The sequence below is a fragment of the Oryzias latipes genome, chromosome 10 (genome assembly GCF_053564925.1).
Source record: "Oryzias latipes strain Hd-rR chromosome 10, Olatipes_Hd-rR_3.1".
Classification (NCBI taxonomy): domain Eukaryota; kingdom Metazoa; phylum Chordata; class Actinopteri; order Beloniformes; family Adrianichthyidae; genus Oryzias; species Oryzias latipes.
The window spans coordinates 7,796,220-7,816,327 of record NC_136246.1 but is presented as its reverse complement, the minus strand read 5'-3'; the positions used below and the strand labels follow the sequence as shown (position 1 = coordinate 7,816,327).

Here is a 20,108-nt window from a genome sequence, read left to right as displayed (position 1 = left end):
TCGGTCCCCTAGATATTAAAAAGGACTTAACGGTCAGTAAAACAAAAAAAATGGTTCTTTTAGTGTTAAAGGTTACAGATATCAAATTTTGACACTTAAAATCATCTTAAAAATAATCAAATTTGTAAATGTTTGTCATTATAAAAAGTTACAGTTATTGGTTTGTGATGTTAAGGTAAGAAACTCTTAACAAGATCCACAAAAGCGCCCAACTGGCTTAAACATTTGCATTTAAAAAGTTCCTTTCATCAAACGTGTGCAAAAGATAATGGAGAAAAGATTAGAGCAGTTAGCGTGTCAAAGTTAGCGACTGAACTAATGGAAGTGGGTGTAAAGGACAAATGCAGTTTCAGACTCGATCAGACTGACTGCAGCTACTGATTGTAAAGGTCAATCAATTAATCAATAAAAAATAACTATTTAAAATGTATAATTTGTCAGGGGTTTTTGGCTTTATTTGAATTCCTGTCTGTTTATCTCCAAATCAAATCATATTTCTAAAGCAATTTTCATGTATGACGTAATGCATTTATGCATAGGTGTCCATCACAGCCAGCTTATGAAGTGCTTCTGGTCACAATGCCGTCCTGCCTTTCTGCTTTAAGTTTGGCTGTAAGCAAAATATTCCCGAGTGAGATAAAAATTCACAGTTACACAAACGCCGTGTTCAGGTGCTTTCAGTGGCATTTGTGTGATTAGCTGACTTTAAAATTACCTGCTCTGCCAACTTTTTAGAACTGTGCTCAACCTTTAAGGTCCCTTCCCATTCAATTTAACGGCATGTTGCCCTCGTCCTCCACAACTACCGGGCCGGGTCTTTTCTGCTTTCTGACTGGGGAGAAGGCCTAACAGTCCGAGCCGTAGATAGGTGACCATAACCTTTCACCCAACCTGGCTGCTTCACTCAGCCCAGATTTAATTAAGTCCAACTGACTGTAGCTCCCAAGAGACGGATGGATAGGGCTGGCCAATGGGGGTTTCTGATCAAGGGAAGAGAAGGAATATAAATTAGTACGTTAAGCTTGAGGAAAATGGAATCACTTGAGATTGTGATTATATGACGTGCATTGAAAGCAACACAAGGCTTACTTTTTGGGCTGTGGACCACGACTTTTCCACACTAACCCTTTATTCTGTTGGCATTTCAAAAGCCCCCATCCTAACAGCTCCCTCTGTGATTTTTTTTTTTTTTTTTACTTTTCTGCTTAATTAGGCCCTGCAGTTAAACCATGCTCTCAGCCTCGGCACATCTTCCTGCCTGCATAAGTGAGAGAAGAACACCAGGAAGGGAGAGATTCATGTTCTACTCACATACACACACACACAACACTTAGCTGACAAGCCATAATTCACCCCTAACTCTGTTCTCCTCTTTGTGAGTAAAAACCAGCAGACTAACAATGCAGACAAACAAAAAAAGTATAATATATTCAAATAAGTAACTATTTTATACCAGGGTGTCTTTTTAGAGCGATTTCTCAACATTTCTAGGACTGTCCACCTGCTCTGGCCTCAGCTCTTCCAGGCTCTCCGTGAGGACTCCTCCACACCAGTCTCAGCAGCAGCACTTGACAAATGTGCTTGCCCCATAAAATGCTTGTTCAAGCACAAACATATCTAGACAATTTATCCTCCTGCAGAAAGTGCAGGGGAATATGAAAGTATATCAACCACATTTATTTTGTTTGGAATCACTTTTGACAATAACTGACAGACGCTGAGCCGATAATAAATGGCACAACAGAGGAGAAAGCAGGAAACGGCTGTTTCATATTAAAATGATAGCAAATTTAACGTCCTCTTTGTCTCCTTTCAGCTTTTTTCTGTTTCAGCTGTATTTGTGTCATTTAAGATTTAAACAACTGTGGGTCAAACATAAACCCCTTCGGTGGAACTCTGCATATGGCGGGCCAAAAAAGTATTTGTCAGACATTTACTCTGCAAGTTATCTCACTTAAAAAGATGGTAGATGTCCTAATTGTTCATCATAGACACAGTCAAATTGTCAGAGACAGAATGTAAAAAGTAATCTAGAAAATCACATTGTTGGATTCTAAAGAATGATAATGCCGCAGACAATAAGTATTTTTCAGAGTCAAAGTTGTATTTTTTTTTTCATAGTTTGGCCGGGGGTGTGACTTGATTTTTTAGAATACATAGCAACACTTGCTAGTAGGTGTGTATCAGTATTTGCTACTAACAGCAACAAAGAAGAAGAAGTGGCGCTCAATATGAAGCTATGTTCACACCGGCCTCTGCAATGTGCCTTCAAGTGACTGCTTTCAATGAAAAGTCGTTGTAAACGTGTGTAAATGCGTGATTTCTCCTCCTAAAACTCTTCTGTTTGCCCATCATTACACAAGTTTTTCTGTCTGTTTCCGGGCACTACATACAAGAAACGCAACCATTGAACAGGTGTTGAAAGTTAAACCAGGTTGAACTTTGACCAATCAGGGAGTCCAACTTTTTGTGACATATGGATGGCGTCCCTTTTTAATTCACAGAAATGTTTGAAAATTGATCATGGAGGAGAAATTAAAAATTGCACTTTGTATCCAGCTGGCAACATACGACACCAAGTCTTTCATATTTGGGAATAGAGCTGTGAAGGAAAAGGCCTGGAGGAAAATTCAGAACAGGATCAAGAATTCAACAGATTTTGTGATTTGAAGAGAAAGACTTTAGTTGATTTGTTTGCATGTTCTTTATGTTCTTGTTATCGTAATAATTGTTTATATGTTGCACTAATTTATTAGATTCCTTCTATGTTTCATGAAGCTAAATACAATTATGGAAGTGAAGCGTGAAGATATCAGGATAAAATGTCTGTTCTTACTTCCTTATTTTGTAAAAAAAAATTCTCCAAAAAGTGTAAGTAATATTTGATGTGTTCTTCTTTACTGTGCTTTTCTTTTTTTGGAGTGCTGTGGTTTATAATCTGGAGCGACTTATAGTGCAGTACATAACATCTCTCATCTATTGAAGTGGATGAACTTCCAGGTTCAGTGACTGGTAAATACTTTTCTGCTTCGCTGTATTTTATCACACGATTATAATTTTTGGTTTTCAAATTCACCATCTGTGCCAAAAAACTAAATTCTTCTGCATTTCATAGACAATACAGATGTGAGTTGGCAGCTTATGTTTTTCAGGCCCCATTAATAAAAAAAATGAGTTTGTTTCACAATTTCTTTGTGTTTTTGTCTTACCTTGATTTTCTCTTGATCACATTTTGTAATAAGTTGCACAAGCTGTTCAAGGACTTGATGGAAAGCTGCTTTGAAAGGTTTAACAAAGAAGGTCCAACTATGAATGTAAAAATGATTAAATTGTGGGTAACACTTTATATTAAGATTCCTTAACAAGCTCTGTTAACACATAAACAAGCATTATAAATGAATTTATAGGGTGTTAGTAAGACATTTATTAGTACAATAAGTCTAATAAGGTTTATTAAATTACTTAGTTAACACATTTACAAGCATTATTATTAGGATGTTTTTAAGATGCTAATGATGCATTTACTGATAATATAGGTGCCTAACAAATGTGTCAGTGTTAATAAGCTTAATAAGATTTAACAACCTTTGTTAACAAATTAAGAAGTATTATTATTGTTTGGGGTTCTAGTAAGATATTTATTAGTATTATAGACGCCTGACACGAGCCTAAGTGTTCATAAGCTTAATAAGTTTTATTAACTAACTTAACAAATTAATAGGTTTTATTAATGTGTCAGATGCTAGTAAGATATTTATTAGCATTATAGATGTCTTGCAAATACCTGAAAGTGTTAATAAGATTTATTAACATCTAAAGTCAGACCATTGTCTTCTAAATCCATATTACTAAACTGCTTATAAGCTTTACAAATGTATTAATTAACTTTGTTAATAGTTTATTAATTGTTTTGCAGCACCTCATCTAAAGTGTGGACGTTTTTTAGCACAAACCACAAAGCATAAAGATTGTAAAAAGAACTTTATGACATTAAAACAGACTAAACATACACAAATCGTTCTGTAAAAGATATATAATAATTTAATTCAGACAAATAATGTAAAAAAAAAAAACCATATATACTGGTGTTGGATGACTAGCATCATAGCTAATAAGGATAAAGTATTAGCATGATCTATCCTGAGTGAAACATTCATTGCAAATCCCATCACCAAGAGACAATTCTCTGCATTCTATGTCAACTGCATTCAACCACTGTTGCCTTGCTTCAAAGTCCACAAGAAAGTTGCACAAGCCAGTCATTTTTGAAGACCGAAGACAATAAACCTACAGGAGCCATGCTAAAGCTAACACGCTAACCTGCCCATCTATGAATAAAGATGGGCAGGTTAACTAATGTCACCATTGGCTAATGAATCTGTCAATCAAACTCATCAGCAAAACAGGAATGGCCTCTTAGACTTTGCTTTCACACAGGTGACGAAAAAAGCCCCGCCCATCTTTGATTCTGTAGCGGTCGGTCGTTAGCGTGTTAGCTTTAGCATGGCTCCTGTAGGTTTATTGTCTTCGGTCTTCAAAAATGACTGGCTTGTGCAACTTTCTTGTGGACTTTGAAGCAAGGCAACAGTGGTTGAATGCAGTTGACATAGAATGCAGAGAACTGTCTCCTGGTGATGGGATTTGCAATGAATGTTTCACTCAGGATAGATCATGCTAATACTTTATCCTTATTAGCTATGATGCTAGTCATCCAACACCAGTATATATGGTTTTTTTTTTACATTATTTGTCTGAATTAAATTATTATATATCTTTTACAGAACGATTTGTGTATGTTTAGTCTGTTTTAATGTCATAAAGTTCTTTTTACAATCTTTATGCTTTGTGGTTTGTGCTAAAAAACGTCCACACTTTAGATGAGGTGCTGCAAAACAATTAATAAACTATTAACAAAGTTAATTAATACATTTGTAAAGCTTATAAGCAGTTTAGTAATATGGATTTAGAAGACAATGGTCTGACTTTAGATGTTAATAAATCTTATTAACACTTTCAGGTATTTGCAAGACATCTATAATGCTAATAAATATCTTACTAGCATCTGACACATTAATAAAGCCTATTAATTTGTTAAGTTAGTTAATAAAACTTATTAAGCCTATGAACACTTAGGCTCGTGTCAGGCGTCTATAATGCTAATAAATATCTTACTAGAACCCCAAACAATAATAATACTTCTTAATTTGTTAACAAAAGTTGTTAATAAATCTTATTAAGCTTATTAACACTGACACATTTGTTAAGCACCTATATTATCAGTAAATGCATCATTAGCATCTTAAAAACATCCTAATAATAATGCTTGTAAATGTGTTAACTAAGTAATTTAATAAACCTTATTAGACTTATTGTACTAATAAATGTCTTACTAACACCCTATAAATTCATTTATAATGCTTGTTAATGTGTTAACAGAGCTTGTTAAGGAATCTTAATATAAAGTGTTACCATATTGTGACATTATCAAGCACCTTTCATCACCTCAGTGCCTTAGATATACAAACTCTTCAAAAGAGCAGAACAAATTTGAAATCAGCTGCTTCTGTAAAAAGTCATGTGGACCTTAACAAGTTCTTGTAAACAGAATATTACCAGCTGTGCTCCATTCGTATGCATCCACTTAACAGACCAATAGATCCATGAACGTCTTAGTTTCTTCGTCTGAGCTGGAATCTGGATCCAAACTGTACGGCTGGATAACTCCAATATAGCTTATCATTTTTGTTGCAGCAGTGATGTTAGATTGGGGGTGTGAGACCCCAAGCTAGTAGGAGGGAATGTAAACAGAGAGCTCTCAGCAACAGGGAGGGGAAGGTGGGTTGGGAATAAAAGATTAAATGACCAATGGGAATGCTTTTACAATAGATCACAGGATGATTGGAGTGGGACTTTAAAGATGTACGGAGTGGAAGTAAAACCTAATTTAAATATAAAATATTTTAAGACCTTGTGAATGTTGCACTGAAAGTAATGACTGTCTACTATTTTTGTTTCATGTTGGCCCGTCTATTGCAGGACCTACACGTCCCCAGAATCCCCAATTTTAGCTCTAATCTTCATGTTATGCTCCATCAGGCAACCTAAAGATATGTCAATAAAAGGACTGATTATAGTCTTCCAAACAATTGGCAAATACAATAATAAAATATAAATGTCAGTGTTTTCTTACTACTTTAAACCTGTTTATTTATACCACTCACACCCCCACACACACACACACATATATATATATATATATATATATATATATATATATATATATATATATATATATATATATATATATATATATATATATATATATATATATATATATATATATCATATTTAAACCTATAAGAGCTTGAAGCTATTTAATCATGAATCATGTAATTATGTTTGTCTCATCTTTTTACTGAACTAGTGTCTTTATTTTTTTATAACATGGATGTTTTTTGGGGGGGGGGAAAGAATCTAATCCGTACTGTAAGTGTTTTTTTTTTTCAAGTTTTGTCGTATTTTCCCAGATGCTTTGTGGAGCAAACACCACTTTTTTTTTCTTTTTTTGGTCAGCTATCAGTGAGGAGCTTGGGGGCTCGCTGAGCACATTTGTGTGGGTTGGGCCTTTTAGAATCATTTATTTACAGCTGGGTTGAGGTAAAGAGGAGTCAAAGGTAGGTATCTGGCTTTTCATATCACTTTAACCTGGGGCTTTTCCATCAATGCTCTCTCTGAATCTGGATGCAAGCATACAAAGATTGAAGCAAGCATTGCAGGAAGTGGTCCTGCAATTTTCTGCTCAATGGTATCTCGGGCAGGGCAGCTGCAGGTCCACCGGTGTATCGCATCAAGGCCAAGTTCCTGGTGGTAATTGGGCAAAAAAACTAACAGATGTTTACCAGAATTGTATTACGGTTACTCTTTTGTTTGTTAGTATATTCACATTATTTGATGTGTGTAAATAAGCAAAAGGAATAGATAAAAATGTGCAGCCATGTGAAATTCATAAAAAAATAGAATTTGTGTTTCCAGTGCAACTGTATCTTTGTTTACAGAGTAAATATGAAAAATATTTAAGAAAGGCAACAAATCTATGGGAAGCCAATTCATTATGAGGATTAGAAACAACATAAAAGGAAAATAATTTTCTTAAAGCTCTCACAAAATATATACCGGTAATAACTTAGTCGCATGCATCCATATGGTGGTTGAGCTGCAGGTGCTGTAGATTTTTGGGTTGTCCAGACCTGTAGAAGGTCCTAAAGAGGAGCGACCACATCTTAAGGTGAGAGCAGGTGTGTCTTGTAGTGCCTTGAGGTTCAAACGGCCACCTCAAGGGACATCATGAAAGTGGATCGTACCGTTGTCAAACATATGGTAAATGTAGTGTGAAGTATTAGTAACCATTGACTGTAAATGAGAACAGGACCGATAGACCCCTCCCCATGGAATTCCAAACAGCAAGTACCCGCTGGTACCAAGAAGCCAAAATCCCACAGACTTCTATATAGAAACAAACAGCTGTTACTCAGTCATTCTAGTGGTAAAAAAACAAACAAACTAACTAATTGTGTTTTTCTTTTTCATGATGTTTTATCTGTAGGTAAAGTTATTCAAGTGATGAACTGACCAATCAGATTCCTCAATAAAAGTAGGTGGCGCCTGCTGGCACCCACATCCAACATTTGATTGAAGATTTTCCTGAACCTGCTTTAAATTGCTAGGGGTGTGGCCTTCCAACAAGCCATTCCCAATTGGTGAGATTGGTTGCCATATTAAACATAGACTCAGACCAACTCGGAACAATCACTACTTAGTGACGTAACTGGCTCCAACATGGTGGCGTCTATATCGCATCAACTGGTGAGTGAGTTGACTTTGTTTAGTTGGAGCCAGAAGTAAGTCATTTTCTTTGGATAATGTCACTCGGTCCAGTTCTCTGATACGGTCAATGGACACAACTGTGTCTCACCTGCTTTACCCGTGCGTGTTAAGTGTTCACTTTGTCCTGTCTGCTTCAGCATGCCCATAGTAAAAATGTGCATGAATATTTTTGCTCCACGGGTTTACCAAGTCTATGAACTTTTTCTTTCGTGCAGGTTTGACCATTTTTCACCCACAGACAGCCCGTACCCACCTAAAAGAGCAGTTGTGACTAAGACCTGAGATAAAAGAGAAAGCAAAACAGAGCAGTAGAAAACCTAAAAACCTAAAGATTGGTTACAGATTTTTTAATTGCCATCTATGGGTGTTTATTCCACATGAGAAGAATAACTGCCTCTTGCTGTACACAAAGGATTAAATGAAAAATTGCAATTTTTGCTTGTGTAATAATGTTTTTACATTTACTCTGCATCTTTTACTATTAATATTACATCTTTTAAAGTTTCTTGAGCATTAATACATGAGAGATTCAGAATCTCTGCTCTGTAAAAACCCTCTGATGGGTCCCAATGGAAGGATTGACAAAAGGCTGGCACAAAGCTTAGAAGACCTTGTTAGGCTCCCCGCCATTTGGTGGTTTCACATGTACTTTGTGCTGAGAACTCTCACAGCAAGATAAGATACGCTCAGCATTCCTGTCAAAAGCAGCAAAATCCGTGTTCCTCCTTTTGGGAATATTTTCATCCTCCTTTTCAGCCAACTTAGTGGGGTATCATGGTATCGGCAGTTCCCACTCCAGTCGTCTTCCCTCTTTGTAGGCTTGTTTTTACCTTCATTAAAACAACTAATCTTCATGAACTTTCAGTAATTTGCCATTCTTGGTCACCTATGGTGTGCTTAAACAAGCCGTGATGGAAATAGACAAGGAAAGCTGAAGTTACAGTATATCTCAGTCCTCTGCAGCATCTACAGAAGCAAATAAGGAAATATACTTTTCTAATAGTCATTTCAGCTTTAGCTGCTCTACAATAGAAGTAAATGAGTCTTGAGGGAATCGATTTAAATCCTCCCATTGAGTATAAATCAGCAGTTTGTTTAATGTATCTCTGTTCTTTGTTCTTTAGTTTTCCCTAAACTTGTGGAGTTTGTTGGAATGGATGTGCCCCTTTGGGTGGTTTTAAACAGACTAATTCACTTAACATCTACTTGTACAACTTTTTGAAGCAAATTGAAGTAATGTAGTCAGAAGCTTTTGGATGTGACTGAGCATATGACAGGGTCGATCTGGAAGCAGGATTTTTCCATTCACATTTCTGGTGTGGTGACTGACTGAAGACACGTTCCAGCATTTATTCAAACATCCATATGTATTCTTAGTTGTCCAGGGCCATTTTGAGTATCTTTACTCCATTACTCTAATCATTTATTTTTAAAACTGTTTTTTGTTAAGCAATGCTTGATACCCATCTTTTTTAGTACAATCCCAGCCTCTTTTCATAATTTTAGACAAGAGGTCCAAAATGAACCTCAAACTTTACAAAAAAATCAATTCTAGAAATTAAGTGCACAGCTAGAAACAAGGCAAAGACGAGTTGAAAAATTGGTGGGGGAAAAAGTCAGAAAAAATAGGCGAAGCTACACTAAACATAGTTTGGAGTGTACTTATTTTTTTTTTTTTTTGCGAATATAGTTTGTTAGGTGCGACTTATACTCTGGAGCAATAGAATAAATAGGCTTGTTACTTTCCCGCTAACAATCAGTTGCCATTCAGTGCTTGTTTCCCACTAACAACCACTACAGGGCACAGTAGGTGTGTGATTCAGTTTTTGCTATTGCAGCAACGCGGAAGAAGAAGAAGCCCCCTCCAAAACAAGCATGGAGGAGAATCTGATCATTCTTATTTTTCTTATTTCGATCGACACATAATTTTCCTGTTTTTTCCTCCTTGGACTAATGAAGGACAGCAAGTCATCAAACTGGGTCACAGAGTGACAGAAGTACCGCTGAAAGTGTCCGTCATTTAGACACACATTCTTCATCGTCCTGGGAGATTCTCTGAATGATCTCATGAACCCTGATACGTCATCTGTGTCTTCCATGCATTCCGTCAATGCTTCTATGTAGCTAAAATCGTTAGATGGTAGCTCCTCCCACACGCAGCGTCGAGATCATGGGCTAGCAGGGAGTTTGACAGTTGTCAAAAGAGAAGCGTCACATCGCGTTCGTGTGAAGGCAGTGTTACGCCAGGCTTAGACTGGCGTAACACTGCTTTTTTTCTGATTTTTGTTGTAAGGATTCAGTGGTTTGGTTTGGTTTTGTTCTTGGTCATGTTTTTGGTTTTCTTTTTGTCTGTCACTCCAGTTTCAGGTTCATGATCCACAGCGGTCTTCAGTTCAGTTAATTCCCCTCAGCCTATTTAAGTGTCTTGGTTTCTGTTCATCCTTATCATCTGCTCTGTTGTGTTACAGTTTGGTTTCTCCCCATAGTTTTGTCATGTTACAGTTTGTTAATTAAATGTGTTATTTCCTGTTGCCAATTCTGGTCTCCTGCATTTTGGGTCCTCCACCACCAGTTCCTGACATTTGTCTACTTTATAATTCAATTCAACTTTATTTATATAGCGCTTTTCATGCTTCATAGCATCTCAAAGTGCTTACCAAAGGAAAAAATAAATAAATAAATAAAACAAATAAGATAAAAATATATATATATATATATTAGTTAAAATAATAAACAAAGTAAAAAGAATGTAATAATAATAAAAATAAATGCAAATAATAATAAAATAAATGAATTAATAAAAACACACAAAACCCCAACACATCCCTCCTTTAAAAATAAAAACAAATAAAATTAGCTGTTAAAATTTTATAAAATCAAATAAAAACATGTGGACAAGTAAAAACTATGTAAAAGCTTTACTAAAAAGATGTGTCTTAAGTTTTTTCTTAAAAACCTCCACAGTGGCTGAAGCCCTCACGTCCTCAGGCAGGCTGTTCCACAGGCGAGGTCCACAGTGTTGAAAGGAGGCCTCGCCGTGGGTTTTAGTTCTGACCTTTGGGACCACTAGCAGACCTGCACCTGTGGACCTGAGGGCTCTGGGAGGGTCATAGACTAAAAGTAAATCTGATAAAAATGAGGGTCCAGTTCCATGTAAACTTTTATAAACTAATAAAAGAACCTTAAAATCGATCCTAAAGCTGACAGGGAGCTAGTGCAAAGACTTCAAAATTGGAGTAATGTGCTCCTTCTTTCTGGTTCTGGTTAAAAGGCGTGCAGCTGAGTTTTGAACAAGCTGCAGCCGGTTTACAGTATTTCTCTTAGCACCAGAAAGAAAAGCATTACAATAGTCTATCCTAGAAGTTATAAAAGCATGGATTAATATTTCAGCACTGGCTTGTGAGAGAAAGGGTCTCACTCGGGCAATATTTCTAAGATGATAAAATGCAGTCTTTGTAACCTGGTTTGCGTGTGCTTCAAAGTTAAGATCTGCATCTAAAATCACACCGAGGTTTTTTACTTTATTGCACAAATTCAGATTAAAAGTTGATAAATAGGATTGGACCCTTTCTCTCTCAGCTTCAGGACCAACAATTAAAATGTCAGTTTTGTCTTGATTGAGCTTTAAGAAGTTCTCTCCCATCCATGTTTCAATATCTAAAACACAACTTAAAAGGTCCTCAATGGGTCCCATGTCATCAGGAGACACAGCCACATATAACTGGGTGTCATCAGCATAACTATGAAAGTTTATGCCATGTCTCCTGATGACATCACCTAGCGGTAGCATGTAGAGGTTAAAAAGTGTGGGGCCAAGGACCGAACCTTGTGGCACACCACATGTCAGTCCGTGCCTCCCAGATGATGCATCATTTACACTGACAATAAAATCTCTTCCTGTGAGGTAGGATTCAAACCAGCTGTACACAGTTCCAGTGATCCCAACCATGTCATGCAGTCTGTTTAGAAGAATGGAGTGGTCAACTGTGTCGAAGGCTGCACTCAGGTCCAGCAATACTAAAACAGATGTTTTCTTTTCATCAAAATTGGACCTGAAATCATTTATAACCTTGACCAGCGCCGTCTCTGTGGAGTGATGTGATCTAAAACCAGACTGAAATTTTTCTAAAATATTATTTTTATTAATAAAATCATTTAGTTGGATAAAAACTAGTTTTTCTAAAATCTTACTTAAAAATGGCAGGTTTGACACTGGCCGGTAATTATCTAGATTTGAAACATCTAAACCGCTCTTCTTCAGAGTGGGTCTCACTATAGCAGTCTTTAAGGATGTGGGAAAGATCCCAGTCTGAAAAGAGCGATTGACGATGTTCAGGAGTTCCTCCTCACAGGATAAAGACACAGACTTAAAAAGAGAGGTGGGGATGGGATCCAGAGAACAGGTTTTACTCTTAAGTTGGGAAATCACTTTACGAAGCTTTGCAGCATCAATCAAGACAAAACTCTCTAGTGTGTTCTTAAAAGGCAAACAAAATGCATCAGACTGAACTGTTAGTGGTCATTGGGTGATATTAAATCTAATGTTATTTATCTTATCAGTGAAGTGGACTGCAAACTCTTCACATTTTAAACTGCTAAGAGTAGAATATGGGCTGGAAGAGATCGGATTGATTAGTCTGTCAATGGTGGAAAAAAGAATCTTTGGATTAGAAAAATTGTCAGCTATTAATTTTGAATAGTATTCCTGCTTTGCATGTTTAATAAATTTGTTGTATTGGGTTAGTTTTTCCTTAAAGATTTGGTAATGAATTGTTAGTTTTGTTTTGCGCCAATTTCGTTCAGCAACCCTACAGATTTTCTTAAGTCTCTTGGTTTCCTCTGTTCTCCAAGGAGGGGGTGCTTTGGCTTTGACCGTTTTTATTTTTAAGGGAGCGACTTTGTCCATTATTGATATGAGCTTGTTATTGAAGTTTTGGACAGATATATCAACAGACAAACTTAGAGTGTTTGGTTGGCTGTGTTCCAGATGTGAGGTGAAGTTTGCAGCCACTTCAGGGTGTAGACAACGCCTTCTAACAGTTCTCTTTGGAAGTTTTTGGGTGACAGAGCCTTTGATAGTAAAAAACACACACGAGTGGTCTGAAATACCAACATCCACAACAGAGGTCACATTGGCCATCCGCCACGAGTGATTAAAAGATCCAGTGTGTGACCCCTGTTGTGGGTGGGAACACTGACATGCTGAGTAAAATCCATTGTTGCTAAAGTGTTTAAAAACTCTTGGACATATGGGTCCGATGGGTTGTCCACATGCAGGTTAAAATCACCCAAAATAATTATTCTACTAAAATCTAAGTGTATAATTGAAAGCAGCTCTGCAAAGTCAGAATTAAAAGATGAGTTACACTTTGGGGGTCTATACACTATCAGACACAACACAGTGGGATTATTAAAAACAATGGCCTGGTATTCAAAAGATGTATATTCATGAAACAATTTGTCTGTAAAACTAATAAAAGCAGACAGGATAGCAGCAGTTCCCCCACCCCTACCCTGTTTTCTGTCTTTGCTTGTGAAGTAAAAAAGGGGTGGAGTCGCTTCAGACAGTAAACCAGTAGAACCACAATTCCAAGTCTCTGTTAAAAACAGGCCATTTAGGTTATGATCTAAAATTAAGTCGTGGATAAGAAATGATTTGTTTGATAGTGAGCGTACATTTAAAAGTGCCAGATTCAATTGAAGCAGATTATTGTTTTCAGGTTCATGAAGGGTATTCAAATTTTGGATATGGATTGCTTTTAGGTTTTTATAATTCCTGTTAGAAGTTTTTAATTGAGTTGTAGATCGGTTTGTTATTATAGTTTGTATGGGAAGCGCGGCAGGTGTTATTGGGGGTTTGGATAATAACCCATGAAGGGGGCCTAGGGGAAGAACAGAGATTTGGTGTGATCCGGGTTCAGGTTCTGGAGAAGTTAAGGAAGCTGGCAGTCAATCCTCTTTAAAACAATGAACAGTAATGCTTTTGTTTTTTCATGGCTGCTGCTACTTATTCTCCTGATTGACTCAGCCTATGGTAAAAAAAAAATACTGTACAATGTTTGAAGAATCGATTTAAAGGGGAATCATAATTATGTTTTTTTAATTCTTATTTTTCTCTTAACCCTTGTGCTATCCTAGGCACTTTAACATTGGGAGTTGGGGCATCTAGACCCACTAGACAGTGCTCTGAACCTTTTTTCTTCAATGATTTGTGATCTTCACTGGTGTCCATGGATTACATGGAATCTTTCCACCTTTATCCACCTTTGTCATGGTAGGGAGAACACGTCAATGTAAGGGTGGGGTCATCTAAGATAGCACAAGGGTTAAACCAAAAATTCCAAAGCTAAAACTTTTTCAATTCAATTCAATTCAAGTTTATTTATATAGCCCAATATTTACAACAACAATCGTATGGGCTTCACACCGCTGCTTGTGTAATAAACATGAATCGTAAAGAACATAAAGTCATAGAATTCAATAGCTGTTTGCTAAACTAAACTAGACAAGACTAAACTAAACTGGGCACCCCTGTTAGATATTATAAAAACATACATTTCTATAATATTGAATGATAAGGATGTGGGGTCAGTTTCATTTCTACGTCATTGTAAACAGCAGGTGTGAGCAGAGACTGTTTGGGGTTCATAAGGTCACATGATAAACAGAGTGTAGTGAAACACGAAAAGCAATTAATAATTAATAATAAAATCATTTGGCCAAAATGAAGTTGTCAGATGATTTAAATAGCAAAAGGTCCAAATGATTTTAATGAATATTTTACAATAACTCAGAGAGATCACACATTTTGCACCATACAGTTAGTGATGCGACGTATGACAAACTGCATGCCTACAGAGCTGTATCCCATCCTCAGACTTACTAATAAAAAAGGCCTAAAGGTGATGCATGCTTTAAAACCCTACACAGTTTTAAATTTAATGCTTTAGAAGGAACTCCATAACACCCGCAAAGGTAGCAGACAGTTTAGAGAAGGAAGACTATTTCTGAAAGGTGTAAATGCAGACACATCTCTGTCATTGCATTAAACCTCAGGCAGTGTCTTCACTCTCCTGAGTGCAGCAGAGAAATTCTTAAGTGCCAGAGAACTTTTTGGAAACCTTAAAAGCACCCCGCTTGCATTTGTCTTTGCGTTCTGAGCTCCCTCTTCCCCTTTTATATAATCACAGAACCTCCATTCCTCAGTTCAAATAAAACCGAAAGGCAGGAGTCATTTCAACTCAAAGTGAGCTTCAGCCACAAACACTTCAGTTGGGTATGAGCCTTTCAGTATCATAAAAAATCAAAGCCTGATCCTTCTAACACTGTTATTACCACCATGCTACTGAGGGGGCGGGTGTGGGTAAGCGAAGATGAATGTACTTACTCCACCCTACACCCCGCCATTCAATTCAGGCAAAGTGTCCTTGTGCGTGTAGCTGTTCTTGAAGGATATGCTTGTCTGCGTTCTGATGCTACGCGCTGAAGGAAAAGGCAGCGAGCAGACAATCCCGGAGAATCTGAGTGTGTCCATTAAGGCTGTCACTTTGCACGCTTCTTGATTAATTGCGCTCTGCTCAGCAGCAAATTAAGGTGGATCTCAAGCCAAGCCCCTCCAACTATATTAGGAAAGAATAGATTACCAGAGAGTGGAGGGTGAATTGTGGGAGTCTGGTGTCACTCATGTGTTTTAAAACGTCTTAACTATGTGTAATAATTGTGTGCAAGAAAGGGCTTCAAGGAACTAAACGGCCATGGGCATCTCTGATTCTCCTAAAAGCTTTTTCGAAAGTAAACTAGTTTTGAAAGAGGTATCAACTATTAATAGTCATAACTGCCCTTACAGGTGGATACAGGCAAAAATTGGCAAACGTGTATGAGGCAAGTGGCTCACATGAAATATCAAGTCTGTGGAGTGAAAATGTCCATGCATATTTTTTCTACAGGTATGCTGTGAGAAACAGGTTGTAGCAAACACTTATACAACACCTAAGGGTGAGACACAGGCACAATGTAAGGATTTTTCACTTTTTCACCCCCAAAACGCTACAATAACAATTATTAAAACTGAATCCACAGACTTTACTTTAAAAGTGTTAAAATTACATAAAATGCACACATTCACTTGTATTTTTAGTTTTGAACATATTTCACGAAATTACATTTAAATATATGTCGCGTTTATGGCTCCCGACCCCTGTCCTACAGGTTCAATGGTTCACACCCTATAATGTATAGCGTGTGTTATAGGGAGAGCACACGACAGCATCATAGGTGTCCGTAACTTACATTATCCTTACAAATACTTCACAATACACTTACCACACACATGACAATGGTGCATTTTCAGGTCTAGGACCCTCTACGGGCCCGGACAACCCAAAAACCCGCAGTACCGGTACGAGTCAACTCCCTATAAAGGTTCATGTTCACCAAGGCGATAACTAGCAAACAAGCCTTATTTTCATGATGAGTCATTTTGTATTTTATAATTCCTTTTAAAGTAGCTGGAAGTACCACTGGTGTTAGCTTATAATATTTCAACAGAATGTGATTCCTAAAACTTCTCAAAACCCCAGCAGACCTCTCACCTGACTTTTTAGAAAACTTCTGATTGAAATAGGTTTTCAAAGAAAAGGGAAAATGTGCCAAAAAACTATCTGTTCCCTGGTATTTTAAGCAGGGAACAGTTTGCTCTGTGAACAGACATTAAAGTCTTTTATTACAAAAAAATGAAAATGTTTGTTGTGAAAAATGAAAATGACTGGGGACACCTTGGTGGTGGATACTCTCATGTCTGCCTTTGATGGCAGGTAATTTAGTGCGTCCGTGTGATGCGAGTCTATTATGCTGTAATAGCTACGACACACCTCTGTGTATGTTTTTGATATTGGTAAATAAAAAAGGAAATTTATCCCAAACCAAGAATTTCTTTATGCAGTTTGATGAACATTTGTGTTACATAGAATCATTTCTCAGGAACATTTAGTCAAACGACTAACCAATATGTGAGAAACTAAGAGTGACGCATTCTGAATAAAGAAAAATGCAATAAAATGTAATTTCAGTCAGACAACTCTTGCAGAAGAACATTTATTTCACGACATCTTTAGGTTTTCACAACATCTTTAGGATGACATTCACAATTTGATTCACAACTTCGTTTTGGCATAAGGCTCCGTTCAATTCCTTGAGACAATTATTTTTCCATACACTTTCGGGTAACAACCCCCGTAACGGAGCCCACAGGTGGAAGCCGGGGAGGAGGGAGGGGCAAAGAATGAGCGCTGAAGGTAAGAGAGAATGAACAATTGTACACCTGACTTAAATAGGACGCTAAGCAGGTGGGTTAATTAACAGACCCGCCCTAGGGGAGTAACCTGCAATTCTGCCGAGTGTCTGCCCGAAATGCGACGAGTCGCTTATTTAAAAAACACTTTTTTCACTCATGACCAGCTGCAAATTTTAATTTATATTTTGGTGGATCTGTTTGCTGTTCGGTCTTCTGCTCTTTTCTTTATCTCCAACAATTCCATTTCTACGGTGGCCCTGAAGTCCAAATCGCATTAACAAATCACTCAACACAAAAACATTTTAAAGATCACAGTTAAAAAGCAAAACAAAAAAAATATTTAAAGAAATATTACAATTTAAATTAAAAAACAAAAATGCAATTCCCCCCGAAAAATGAAACAAAATAAAAATGAAAGATTTTCGAAAACAAGTAATTTTTTCAAAAATCAAAATAAAATGTTAAAAAATGAAACAAAATAAGAAAGTAAAATGTAAGTATTATGGGATATTGCTGATGGGACGATGGAAGTTTGATTTTTGACATTTTAAGATTTCAAATGTGTTTTGAACGTCTGCAAACTAACAAAAGTTTTATGATTAGTATGGAGCAGATTCAGCATCGCTTCATGACAAATAACTTCCGGTTGAAATGATGGACAAACATCCATCAACCAATGAGTGATGTCGCACATCTGATCTAGTTTCTTATTTTGTTCCTCGATTTTTCATTTTGAATTCTGGAAATTGTTTTCAAAATGTTCTTTTTTTCTTTTTAATTGTGTTTTGGTTTCTGGAATTTTCTTGTTCTAAAATGTAATGGTTTTTTTGTTGCTTTTTTACATGTCGTGATCTTTTAAAAGTTTTTGTGATGAGTGATTTGTTGGTCTGATTTGCACTTCAGGGCCACCGTACATTTCCTACTTTTAGCTCCTCCCCCAATTTCAGTTCACTACATTATCAAATTATATTAATTTTTATTATAAATTATAGCCCTGTTGCAAAAAAGCACATTCAATCCAACAGGGCTTGTCATTTTCTGTGTCCAAGTAACAAAAAGGTTAAAGAAAGTCATTATGACTTAAACACACAAAACTGAATATTACTTCCAACAATCTGTATCAATTTGTAAAATGATGGCAACCAGTTCAGCTCTGAACCCAGACACCAATTCTTCAAAAAAGAACAACTTGCTCTGCAGCGATTATTCATCAGCTTTTTCATCAGAGCAGATTTCGTCACAAACTGATCTAACACTTCATTGTGTGACTGTATGTAATTCCAAACAGACTCAGCTGTTTCAGCAGGTTTGAGGTCACAGTTTTTGACGTTTGTGGGTAAGGCAGCACAGAAATGTTTACACACTGACACGCTTTGTTTGAGAACAGCAGTGGAGTGGAGGAAGACGTGCATGCTATAGGTGCCATGTCTGCTGTGTTAGCATCAATGTTTGACATTTTTTATGTAAAAAATAAATAGATCAATTATTCAAAGCACATAGCTAACCATTCCACTCACATTAGCTGAGTAATGAAGCATGCACGAATTGCAATGCATTGTTTTGCGCCGTGCTCAGATGTATGAGCCGTCTGACATAAGCAACTTCTGAGCCTATAAGTCAACACCTCCAGCTTGAGTTGTGTTCCTCAGACTGTTCTTTGACAGAATTTGACTGAAAGAAAACCTCCAAGAAGGCAAATCCACACAAGCATGCACACGCAAACACACACACACTCTGATTCAAAGCTGCACAGAGTTGGCCATCACAGAGCAAAGTGCTGACTTGTGCAGAGTTGGGGCAGAGATGGTAAGAAGACAATGCTGCTGAGAGCCCTGTGTGAGAAATCCTCAGAAGCCTTCATGTATTGTTCGCCAACAAAGGGGCTGAGGGGAAAAGCGTGTTTCTTTATGTGTTGATCCCGCAGGGAGGGACACCGAGATTTTCTCCAATCAGGAAAAGCTTAATCTTCTTACAGGCAGTCTGTGTCGAGCCTGTTAAAAGTGTTCCCTCCCGTTACTCCCTTTACTGAAGGACCACGTCTTTCACTGCTGGCCAGACTGCTGACTTTTAGACCTGGTGCTGGCTTCTTCAGGTGTCATGCTTTGTAGAACAGAGGGGAATACAAGATGAATCAATAAACTACGCACATAAAGGAAGAACAAGGCCGATTAAAGGCATTGGACTCCAGGACCTCTTGTTTCTTAGTTTGGTTGCATTCCAGAGGAACTGTGGGAATTGGGACGATCAAACGAGCACAATTCCCCAACAGTGCTCGTGCTTTCAAGTCAATCTCTGATGAAAATAGTATTTTAGCATGTTCCTCTGGCATTTCTCTGATGATGGAGGACATATAGTTGAGAATCAAGAGCAAAAAAAAATCACGAAAAAATGTCATTGGAAAAAGCTTCTTGTTGTGACGCAAAAGCTACAACGGCAAGCAACAAGCTCCCTGCTCCGCTCCATTCTGATACATCCACTTACAGACAAATAGGTCCATGTAGGTCTTTGTTTTCCTCATCTGAGCTGGAATCTGGATTTAAGCTGTGCAGCTGGATAGCTCTGATATTGCTCTCCATTTTTGTTGTTAGGATGGAGGTTGTGAGGAGCTGTAATCTGCTCGACAGAAAATATTTCCTAGAAAACAACTGATTTTGGCCAAAATTGGCATATTCAAAAAGATTTGATCAAAAATTGACGTAGTGCGACTTTATAGTATACCAAATAGAAATGAACTTTATGTTTTTTAATTATTTAAAATACGTTTTTCTCAATATACTGATGAAAATAGGAATTTAATCAACTCTGTCTAAAGATTCTATGTTTTCAATCTAAGCTCAAGCAAAACCATTTTCCTGAGTTTTGATTCATAAGGAGAAGTTAAAGTTCTCTCTACAAATCAGCTGGATAGAATATTCTACTGTAGTTTGGAGCA

General features: G+C 37.2%; 1 protein-coding gene across 3 annotated transcripts in view; it reads right to left on the bottom strand.

Moving 5' to 3' along the window:
• The window catches only part of lingo2 (leucine rich repeat and Ig domain containing 2), a 308,235-nt gene that overhangs the window by 48,067 nt on the left and 240,060 nt on the right, over window positions 1-20,108 (bottom strand). The gene's annotated exons all lie outside the window — the stretch shown is intronic.